Source organism: Enhydra lutris, unplaced genomic scaffold (assembly GCF_002288905.1).
Source record: "Enhydra lutris kenyoni isolate GAN:26980312 unplaced genomic scaffold, ASM228890v2 scaffoldscaffold40, whole genome shotgun sequence".
Classification (NCBI taxonomy): domain Eukaryota; kingdom Metazoa; phylum Chordata; class Mammalia; order Carnivora; family Mustelidae; genus Enhydra; species Enhydra lutris.
The window spans coordinates 10,256,439-10,269,016 of NW_019154124.1; the positions used below are offsets into that span (position 1 = coordinate 10,256,439).

General features: G+C 35.6%; 1 pseudogene; it reads right to left on the bottom strand.

Moving 5' to 3' along the window:
• Nucleotides 1–6,349: 6,349 nt before the first annotated feature.
• LOC111155246 overlaps nucleotides 6,350–12,578 on the bottom strand; it is a 36,849-nt pseudogene continuing 30,620 nt past the window's right edge.

The window sequence follows — 12,578 nt, forward strand, 5'->3', positions numbered from 1 at the left end:
GTGTAAAATACATATTTAAGAGTCTCTATTTTGATTGGGACAAGTTTATTAAAAACTTTATTTAAATAAAGAATAAAGTGTTAATTTCCTACACGTGAAACTTGAATGTAGCTTTTTTTGTTTTTTTGTACTTTGTTTTTTTTGAGTAGTGTGTGTATCTAATATGAATTTGGAATAAAACTATTCTTTAATATATTTTGCATTCAGTTAATTAGAGCTAATAAATCAGTGACTGTATATGACACACATGTGAAGTAACTCCTTTAAATATATTTCTTGGATTTCTCCTTACAAAAATTTCAGTTGCATTTCAGTTATTTACTAAAACAATGATTTTTTTCTTTTGAACCTAAATTGAAAATCATGAAAATCTGTATTAGATAAAACTGTTTCAAAGTAACATAAATTACATATTAAACACTTCACATTTTTTAATCTTTTTTTGTAAAACTTTACACTATAGAACATTTCTTCAGTAATTTCTTGAGCAAACTACACAACTAGAAATATTTTGTTTGTGTAAATTAATTACATATAAAATTATAATTTTTACTTAAAAAGCTAATTCATAAAAATACTTCAAGGACTTTGAATTAGTATCGGCTTTGTGTATAAATTTATTGAGCTTTCATTTTAATGAAAACTATAACTAATAACAATGACATATATCCTCTCATATGTATTTCTTATTTAAACCTTAAGTATCTCTGGGATATAAGATTTATTTTCATTATATTTTATGAAAAAGAGGTTGAAGTCTTAAATAACTTCAGAAATTTTAAATGACTCCTCTAGTATTAAAATTGGTAAGTATTACATTTAGGATTTAGACCCAGTGTATGAGCAAATTCCTTATTTTTTATGCTCTATCATGTTTTCTCTCTCATATTGTTACTGAAAAGGAAATCTTTTTGTAGTGTAATTTGTAATGGGTAGAGAAATAGGATTGCAGTTAGAGAATACACAGATTAGGGGTTTCTGGGTAGCTCATTCTGTTAATCGTCTGCCTTCAGCACAGGTCATGATCTCAGGGTTCTGGGATCAAGCCCCACATCGGGGTCCCTGTCTAGTGGGGAGCCTGCTTCTCTCTCTCCCTCTGCTGCTCCCCTTGTTGTGCTCTCTCACTCTGTGTCAAATAAATTAAAAAAAAGAAGAAGAAAGAAAGAAAGAAAGAAAAGAAAAAAAAAGAGAGAATATGCAAATTAAATCCAAAAGTCAAATTGCATAAATTGGTCCTCTCAATTATCTTTAGTCATCTAATTAAGCTTTATCTCTATTACATTGAAATTTATGATTTTTTTATCTAGCTATCTATAGTTTATATTTGTTACAGGTCTACTCTACCAGCCACTGAGCCATTTACATATTTTATTTTAGGTATTATTCAACAACAGTATAAATTAAGTGCTTCTTTGATTCCCATAATAGAAATGGGGAAAATAAGACAGGTTATTTCACTTGATAAAATTTATTCAGTCAGTTGTTGGGGCAGCCAGATTTACTAGAAGCAAGGATTGGTTCCCAACCATCATGAACATATCCTCATCCAGTTACTGTCAGTTTACTTCATGGAATGGGCTTTCAGTAAATAATTTCTATGGAAAAATAAGATTACATCAATGACACAATAAATTCTTCTTATGGAAAAAGATTAAATTATAATTTTAGAGAAGTTGCTTTTCAGTTCCAACTAAATATCCATGTTATGCTTGTGAAATAGCATGTGTGTATCATAATCTTATTATAAACACATTTGTGGTAATTAAAATTGTAGTGTATAATAAAGCATGTATAATCACTCATTCAAACCTTGTGTTAATGTAGTGAATTAAAAATACACTTTAAATAAGTTTAAAATCAGAACACTATTTTCCACTACTTTAATTAACACGTACCTGTATTTAATTTTGTATAAAATTACATCCATTTATTATACAGTAAAATGTCTTTACTTCTAGTTTTTTTTTTAATTTTTTAAGATTTTTTATTTATTTGTCAGAGAGAGAGAGCAAGAGAGAGCAAGCACAAGCAGGATGAGTTGTAGGCAGAGGGAGAAGCAGGCTCCCCACTGAGCGAGGAGTCTGATGTGGAACTCCATCCCAGGACCCTGGGATCACGACCCAAGCTGAAGGCAGACACTTAACTGACTGAGCCACTGAGGTGTCCCCTCACTTCTAGTTCTAATGTGCATAGAAATCATATATATATATATATATATATATATATATATATATATATACATATATATATATATATATATATAAATTTCTCTCTCTCTCTCTATATATATATATATTTATCAGTCAGTATGGGGATTATATAAATGTTATCACCATTTTTAGATGTATCCACTCCGTTTTGAAAAATGATGTAATTAGGACACACAGGATGATGACTAGGTTTTGTACTGACCATTATTTGCAGATTTCTAACATGAAAAATACTACTACTCTTACTTAGCAATATTTGTTTATTAAAAAAAACAGGCTAAAAGTAATAATTTGCTATATAGTCATTCATATTCAAATGAGAATAGCAATGTAAAATGGCATTATGTGTAAACTGATAAAAGAATCACTAAGGACACCCCCTTTCAATTATGCTTAATGGAAGGTTTCATACTTTTTCTTTAACATAGTTTTATTCCTGAACAATAAACCAACAGATTCCTTACATGGACTATGATAAACATTAGTGAATGACACCACCTTTTCGGGAGGGGTAAGTCCCTTGTGATTTGTAACCAAATAGGGAACAAAATTTCAGCTTCTAGATTTTACCATTATCTTAATTCATATGACTATCCATTAAAAAAATACCTGTTAGTAAAGTTAGGCTATTTCCTTTTAGAAGCTCATGTCTCTATATATCTATTTATGTTTCAGAGGACTGAAGATTCCTTTTTCAAAAAATTTACATTTATTTTAATAAGTATTATATATATATTATTATTATTTTCTTGCATTTTATTTATTTACTGAAGTATATTTGACACACAATGTTACATTAGTTTCAGGTGTACGTAGTGGTTACATAAGTCCATAGGTTATGTCATGCTCACCACAAGTGTAGCTATTGTCACCATACAATGCAATCATTTTTAAAATATTTATTTATTTGAGAGAGAGAGAGTGCATGCTATCATGTGAGCAGGGGGAGAGTTGAGGGAGAGAGAGAATCTCCAGGAGACTCCCCACTGAGCACAGAGCTGCAGGTGCTAGGTCTCAGGACTCTGAGATCATGACCTGAAATGAAGTCAAGTGAAATTAACTGACTGAGCCCCCCAGGTGTCCCTATATAATGCTATTGTTTTTAAAGCAGTAACTACATTTCAACTATCTTTTATTGCTTCTCAATTATATTAAATCCTTTTTCAAAGGGTGTTTTTCACCTACATATCACTATCACTTAGCAGTGTCTTGACTCTATAGTCACTCAGTATTTATATGACTAACTCATTAATTAAACATACCATCCATTATAAAATGCTGAGTATAAAGAAGACCTTTCATGGATAGCTAAAAATTAACTTATTAAGATGTTCATTTTTATATGAAAAGTGAATGTTTATATAACATGTAGGACTGTTCAACTTCATTGTTGCCTCCAATGTTAAACAGATTACATTCTCTTATATGCATGATCTGAAGAACTCTAATGTAAACTTACATAAAATCCCACTGATGTTTTGATGTATGGTCTTTTATACATTAAAAAACCAACAGGATGTATTGTTATTTAATATACCTCAAAACATGATCCCTTTGTAGTAAGAAATTGATTTTGTGGTGACTTTCAGATATACTTGATTTTTTTTCTGCCCTTCTGTACTGTTGGACTCTCTCAGTCTTTTGTAATCTGCTCCTTTATACCTAATGACAGATGAAATGAGAGCTCTTAAATATGTCTATGTTCTATAGTAGAATACTCTTCCCCTGCATATTTATATATTTACAAATAGTACTGAGATGGTTGAAGAGTTACCATAGACCAGAAGCAAAGAAAGTAAAATAAAACAGAGAGACAGTGACAGACACATAGACAGGTGCAGGGAGGAGGAGTGGGAGGAGAAGGAGGAAGAGGAGAGGGTAGGAGAATAAGGGAGGGAGGGAGGAGGAAGGAAGCAAAAAGAAATGAAGGATGGAAGGAAGGAAGGAATGAAGATGGAAGGAAGAAAAAGTGGGTTCTTAAAGGTGTATTCATTTGTACTAGAGACATATTTCTCCTCTACAAACCAGTTGGGGCAGGGCTGATCCAACCCAACAGAAAACTAGTTTCTTTTCTCCATCTGTCTTAAAGAAACTGTCAAATCACCACAGAAGGCAGAACAAAAGAAAAACACAGTTTTAAGGAAATCAGGTTATCTTGTCTTGTTTATAAGAAATATCACTTCCAGACTTTCTTTTACATAAGTCAGGGATCCTCTGTTGCCTTTGACATTCTTAAAAAGATGTGGGATCATATTTCAGCATGGATTTATGTTGGATTTGAATAAGTATTATTCTTCATAGAAACATGAGTTAAGATACATAGGTGTTGTCATACCTTCACAATTCCACACTATTGTATAACAGCTACAAGAAATTGATCACAGAATCCTGAAATATATGTACTTGCTTAAACGTTCATTTGTTAAGTGTCCATTTATTTTAGCTCCTTCTTGGGAAATTTCCAGGAAATAAGAATACAAATATACATGAACAGTATTTTGCCTTCAAAAGCTTATGGTTCAGAGAGAGAGAGAGAGAGAGAGAGAGAGAAAGGCAAACCCATAAGAAACTCTTAATTATAAAGAACAAACTGAGGGTTGATGGAGGGAAAGTGGGTAGGAAAGTGGACTAAATGGTGACAGGTGTTAGGGAGGGTACTTGTTGTGATGAGCACTGGCTATTATATGTGAGTGATAAATCACTAAATTCTACTCCTGAAACCAGTATTATACTATATAATATATAGTATATATTATATAGTAATACTTCAGTAATACTGAAACCAGTATTATACTATATGTGAACTAACTAGAATTTAAATAAAAGTTTAAAAGGAAAAGACAAAACAAAACAAAATTTATGGTTCTGTGGGAAAATGCAAACAATTAAACATACCATGATTCATTTTATATTCATTCATTCAGAAACAGAAACAAGGTGCTATAAAAACACATAGAATTGATATTTACCACTTGAGGTACCTAAGTTACACTTACCACTTGGAAGGGTTTTTGGAGGAAATGTCACCTGAGTTAGATTCTATAGGCTGAAGAGAAATTAGCCAGACAGATAGGAAGAGCTCTCAGGATGACAAAAACAAACAAATATTCATGGTGGGACCAGACAGTAAAAATATTTCATCATGTTTGAGAACAGATGATGACATAATATTTATAATACATTAAGGAGATTGTTCTTTATTTTGAATAGTATTTAGTGCTATAGCTTATTTATATTTGCATTTTAAAACAATCACTCTTTAATAAGAGTAGAAATTTTCTAAAGGACATTAAGAGTGGGGTATAACAGTATCAATTAAGATGTTATTCATAGTAATTAAGGTTCAAAAAAAAGTTTGTATCCTGGATATGAGGCTCTTTTCTTTTTGAGAGGGTGTGAGAGAGTACATGCACAGGATCAGGAGGGGTGTTGGGGGCCAAGGGAGAGAGAGAGAGAATCTTAAGCAGCTCCATGCCCAGCATGGAGCCTAACTTGGGGCTTGATCTCAAAACCCCGAGATCATGACCGGAGCCAAAATCAGGAGCCTATTGTTTAAGCAACTGAGCCACCCAGGTGCCCCTTGGATAAGAGCTTCTGAACAAATGGAACAGTAAGTGGGGGAGGCTATAAAGAAAAAAAAGTAAGACACAACTACAAATTAAAGGCTAACTTAGAAGATAGTGACTGCACCAGTACTTTTAGAAGGAGATATGGCATCTCAGAAGATGATTTCTTTCTGAGGCACATTGAGTTTGAGTAGTGAAGGTAGTCATTATTTGAATAAATAGTCATTATTAGAATAAATATTTCTGTCACTGAGGAATTAGAATGAAGCTGAGGATAATAATTTGAGTCATTAAAATATACAAGAGATAGTTCAAGCCATGTAAATGGATGGAATCAATTAGAAATCCTGGAAGCACTGAATTTATAGAGTGGCTGAAGAAGAGAATATAATAAAGGAAAATAAAAGTGGCTAGAGAGACAGGTCAACAAATGTTAACCTAGAACTAACCGCATCACAGAATGCAAAAAGATAAACATGTTGCAGAGAGTAAATGAGACAAAACTGTGGAGTCAGATTTAAGAATAAGTCAATCATTAGAGGTTTTGGCTTTTTTTTTTTTTACAAACATGCCTGAAATGAATGTTTTAATAGAATTTACCTTTTCCTTAAATGGTCTTTTCATAACCAAAACAAACAACAAAAAACACCCAATGTTAAAACCACTTAATAAACTTACAAACTTGAAAAATTAGACACTTCAGGTAGGCAGTAAACTCAATATTATGAAAGCAATGTTTCCAAGTTTCAAAGATTTGACAAGTTCTGTAGAATAACTTTTGTCAGTGGATGGATACTCCACAATCTTCTGCCAAGTAGGACTGAGTGTCATTCACTGGTGTGAGGTCGAATCCATTTCAAGGAATGTTGTGTTGGCACAGTCATTGAAGGATGATAAAATGTGTAGTCAGGTCTTGTACACTGAGTGTTACATCTGCAGTGTTTTGGATGATAGAAGGGACTTTCCATTTTCCTACAAGCAGGGAAACAATGGCACAGTTGACCATAGAAGCTAGAAGATGGCACAGTTGACCATAAAAGCTAGAAGATGGCACTGGTTTTGCAATTGCTGGCTTTGGAGACACTACTGGAATTCTTAGACTCATATGAGTGAAGGGACAATCTGGTTTAGTACATTTTGTATCATATTTTCAATTTGGATGAAAGAACAAACATTTTTTCAGTAAATTTACAATTGGGGAAGGCTTTGCAAGTGAAACAGGTTGATGGTAAGCACACTCATCCCCATTTTTAAGGCAGGCAAGTATTTGCAACATATCAAAAATCTTTCTGGTTTCTGGACCACACTCAGCTCACTCATCTCCCATCTGAAAAGCTACCATTTGGCTCATCAAGCTGCCTGCTCATCAGCTGCAAGTGCTGTGGGGGGAGGAGACCTCTGAGTCCCTTGTTTGAGGTTGCAGGTTGATTTACAGGTTTCACTACTTCAAAACACATGTCCTCCTCTTGATCTGACCTGTATTCACGTAGGCTGGGGACGCCATCCAGTGTCACTATAAACTTGGGACTTGCAGGTTTATCTGGTGGTACAAGATCCCATCTGCCTAAGGTTTCCTGAAAGTACCTGAAGGGTATCTCCAGTCTTCATCCCCCACTCTTGTTTTGGAGCCACTACTATTTCCTCAGACAGCTTTGGCTTCTTCAGAATAAATGGTCTTGTGTCTGCATGGACTATGGATTCCATGTCATAGTAATCTTGACTGATCTGCAGAGTTTCTGCCATTACTGGCTCAATTAGCAGTTGGGATAACAACTGCCTCTGTTGAGTTCCTGGGCTTTTTTCTTTATTATCTCCCTTTGTTTCCTTTTCTTTAATGGGGAGATTTATTCCGGGAGTCCTCCTTTGCCCTGGACCATTTCTGTCAGCAATTCTTCTTGAGAAGTTCAAGTTCTGGGAGCAACTGGAAGTGTCTGTTTCTGTGAGACTAGAAGAGTTAGTTGTTTTTGTTACAGATTCTTGAGCTTCAGATATAGCTTTCAAAATTAGATTCTTGTTAGCTTGTTTAGAAGGTGGAAGCAAAGGTCTCCTTTCAGGCTTTGCTAGCACTTGACACACTGCTAGGGATGCTTCCTCTATGAGACCCAAAATCATCATCTTCCTCCTCTTCTTCACCAACATGATGGAATTTTTTTACCTTAACAGTTGAACTTACCACAAGCAACTTCCTCTTCTGAAAGTTTTCTTCCTCAATACTTATTTTTTTCTAAGTTGTTTCTGAAGAAGGTTCTAGAAGTCTCTTCTAAGCTGTTAAGCACTTATGGTTCACAAAAATGTCCTGTTTCATACACCTGGCTGTTCTGTATATCACGTTGCTTGGTGGCACAAATACCATTTTGCTGCTGCTGAAATTGCGGCTTATTTAAATGAGAACCACTGTCTGCATTTTGACTTGCAGGTGGTTGACAATTTTCAATAGAAGTGTGAGAAGAATTATATGAAACTGTCACTGTAGGGTTTTTTTCTGAGATAAGGGATTCTCCTGCACAAAACTGAGGTCTTCATCAATGAGGTCATCTGGTTCTGGCTTAGTATCAATCACATCTTCAGAGGGTGCTGTCTGCCTCAGAGGCTTCATAGCTGACATTAATCAGGTTGCAGCTCCATCATCATAAGTCTGTCTGACTTAGTAGTTTTCTGCACCTGTAAGCTAGGAGAAACCTGGAATCTCTTTTTTCAGGTCTAGTGTTAGCAATGGCAAAGGGGCAGCACTGCAGCTTCATGCCTTCTCTCATTCCCCCGACTGAAACTGCTCTTTTTTGAAGACACATTATTATCAAAGATGTTGGTTTCACAAGACTTTAGACTGGAAGGGTCAGTTGTAACAGAGCCAAGTTTATCTAATACACCATGAAGACATAATGATGAATCGTGTTGTTCCCTAGGAACAAGGACAGGTCCTCTGTCATTTGGTCCTGACTTTCTTGTTGGCCGCCATTATTATAATGTTATCAGGAAGTTCTTCATCAATGTAAGGTCTTGTAATTTCCCCTTAATGGCACTCCAGATCTTCGACTGATCTCCACGCCGATTTCTATGGCTCCAGCATTGGCAGTGGGTTCAGCCCCTCCTGTGCCTTACTTCCCCAGATCCTGGGACAGCTCCTTGCCCGCGGCTCAGCGACAGCAGCCACCAGCCACCAGCACCACTCCAGGGCGCTCTGTGTGTCTCATCTCCACAGTCTCAGCAAAAATACTTTTAAGGTGGTGGTGGAAAATCTAGCATAAACAGTAAGTATGGACTAATACAGCTAGAAATAGAGTAATAGCTGAAAATACGTAGAGTTGAGGAAGGCTGTATATTTTATTTTCTTATGTATTTTGCTTAATGCCTTATGGTGGGAGATGTTTTTACATGTTTAAAAGCTATTGTGAAAGAGCAAATAGGAAAGGATAGGGTGAAGTTATGGGAGAGAGAAAATAAGGAGTAACATCCAAGCAGTAAAGGCAGATACTGTTGCCATGTGCCCCTACAGTTTACTGATTCTATCTTCTCCGTATGTCTCCATATTTAAAAAAAAAAAACAAAATTTTTTTTTTTTTTAATTTGAGAGAGAGAGGGAGAAGGAGGAAGGGGCAGAGAGAGAAGGAGAGAGTCTTAAGCAGACTCCACACTGAGCATGGAGTTCACTCAGGGCTGTATCTCACCACCTGAGGTAAACTGAGCTGAAACCAAGAGTCCAACACTCAATGAACTAGGCCATCCAGGTGTCCCAATATGTCTCCATCTTGATACATTAGGACTGTATGTAGAGAAAGCATAGTTGTGTGTGTGTGTGTGTGTGTTTAAAGAGAAAAACACACACCAAAAAACCTATTTGATCTTTCTGAGTGCATAAACAGTTATTTGAAAAAAAAAACAAAAAACAAAACCTAATCCTCTGAAAATTTACTCAGAATCACACAATTTCAACAATCCTTTCAGTTTATCTTGTATAAAATTATTCAGCTCTTCCCATGCTTTGATCTTAGATGATATCAGAAAGTATCCCTGAAGGAGTACAGGCACTTGCTCTCTTAGTAGAGTTAGGGAAAGTGATATTCATGATGATCCTTGGGTCTGAGCTGTCTGTTGTGCATTTTTTCATTCCTGTAAGCAGTGTTGGCCTCTTTTGCAGAAGTTCATGGTGGATGAACTCATAGTTTATTCATTTTGCTCAGGCAATGGTATTAGGAAGTCCTGGGCATTTCTCTCCTGTTGATGTAGTTTCCACTTAGTTCTTGCCAGCTGTGGACTCGGGCTCAGCTACCCATCTCCAGCTTTGCTGTGAGGTCATCACACTGCCCTCTCGAGGTCCTAAAGCCAGTTTTTCAGTCTTCAGAGTTCATGTCAACCAGGAACTTAATGTGGCTTAGCTAAGTTTAGTTGCTGCACATTTTAAAATTTTTCCTTCTTTTCAAATTGGCTAAGTCCTCCAAGTTGCTATATGCCAGGTTAGTAAAGAGGTCATTTTTCCCCCCAGAATCCAGAGGTTGATTGAAGTACTTTTTGCTTTTCAATATGTATTATTTTGGGGATTATTCTCATTATTTAACAAAGCTCCCCAGTAAGGAGTTTCAAAGACCCAGAGAAAATTAGCAGATTCATTTTCCTCCCACTATCTTTGTTTCCTATTTTTGTCTCCAGTGTTTACTATAGTAAACCCTTCTTTCTGACTCTGTGTAAGCCTTAAATGAGAGGAGATATCCTTTATTCCCCCTTTGAATGAATGCTAGGAGATGGGTCCTCCAAGCTTGTGCTTGATATGATAAATAAGGAGAACAAAAAATAGTTAGCAAATTTTTTCTATTGACTTGCCAAGAGATCTAGTACCAACCTTCTGGCCTGGATAGACGTTGCAAAGAAACCAGGAGCACATGTAAAGTGGAATCGGCAGCTGACAGGTTATGAGCCTATTGGGATGTTCAGGGCAAAACAATGCTGTAGACATAAGTACCAATGATGCATAAACCACATCTCAAACGAAAAACCAGGTGCAAGACTCAGAACAGAGCATCACTGCCTTGGAAATAACATCTGGTTTATTACCTAAAGCAAAAGGATAGTGAAACAGCCACCTGGGAAGGTTGGTAGGATCAGTCTCCCAAATACGTGAGTGAGCATGTCTTGAGAATTTACAAAGAGTCTGTGATTCTCAGCCTTGGCTCCACATTAGAATCACCTGAGGGAGCTTTTATTGATCCAGGTGCCCAGGCAATGCTCTATCATATGAGAATCTCTAGTTATAGCACTTATATTTTTAAAACTCTCTAGGTGATTCCAATATGCAGCCAAGTTTGAGAACCACTGCACCAAAGGAAGGAACCTAAAAGGAGACTGGAAATCAGGCTTTTGTGAAATTAAGGGCTAGTATGCTGTCATAATCTCTTTTCAATGTGGACACAAATTTCTTGTAAACTTTAAATTTTATCATGCCTAGTGTTTCTTCAAAGATTATGTGTAGTTAGAGGAATGGGCTTGTGTTAGGGTTCTCCAGTATTGCTCTAGACCCATGATTCCTTTTAATATTATTTTTTAGACTGTACCATTGAAAATAGAGAAATGAGAAAATATTACTTAAAAAAAAAAGGAAAAAAAAAAAAGGAAATGAGCCTGAAAAAAATAAATCACAAGGTAGAGGATTAATGAATCTAAAAAAAGTTTTTTTTGACAGAACTCACAACTAAACCTTTCACTCCCTCACTTAAATAAAAAAGAATCTGTTTCCAGATGCAAACTACCAAAATTCTAAGCTCTGATTTTAAGGAAATTAAATTATGTGCTACATTTTTCCAAATATCTATTAACCAAGAAGTCATCATTCAGAAGTTCTGGAAGAATTCATTAACATTTGTAAATCATTTTCAGTATAAAGGCAAATGTAATATAGTTCACTTAGTCAATATATTCTCCAAGGGAACTAGAAAAGCCTTTATGTTATTAGATTTCCAATGCTGGTCCACACATTGTTTATCATTGTATACTGTACTTTTTATTCATTTTTATTTTTTTAAAGATTTTATTTACTTATGTGAGATATAGAGTGAGAGAGAACATGAGACAGGAGAAGGTCAGAGGGACAAGCACACTCCCTGTGGAGCTGGGAACCTGATGCCGGACTCGATCGCAGGTCTCCGGGATCATGACCTGAGCTGAAGGCAGTTGCTTAGCCAACTGAGCCACCCAGGCACCATATACTGTCCTTTTTAAAAATGGGATTTCTATAATGTAAAAATCATGTTAGTTTGTATTAAGTATTCACACAATTCACTGTTGATGTCAGCCTGACAGCATTCATGGTGAGAAGACATTACACATTGCTTAATGTGAATGTTAGCCCTAGAGGAGATAGCCAGAGATAAATTCTACCCTTTTCAGTTCATGACAGCCACCATTAAGAAAATGAACGTGATTAACAAATTGTGGAGAGGTTAGTAAGCTTTGTGTGCTATCAGAATTAAAACAAAAACAAACAAACAAAAAACAAACAAAAAAAACCCCATGATAATGTACAGGTACTGTATCAAAATAAAAGTGCAAACAAGACCTCTGGAAGAGTGTATTTGCTGGCAAGCATCCAGTTTTTTTTTAATCCAGAGATAGTATTCTTCAATAAATCACAGTATATATACACATATATATATAAACACACATGCATAGGATAGTTAGTCTCCCCAGCAAAATCTGCCAAATCCCACTTAGAATTATAGAGTATTTTGGCCTAGGTGGGATTTTAGATATCATGAAATATTCTGTTGGGATAATACACAGCTTTCTTCAATCACAGTTTTGCCAGTTAACTCCT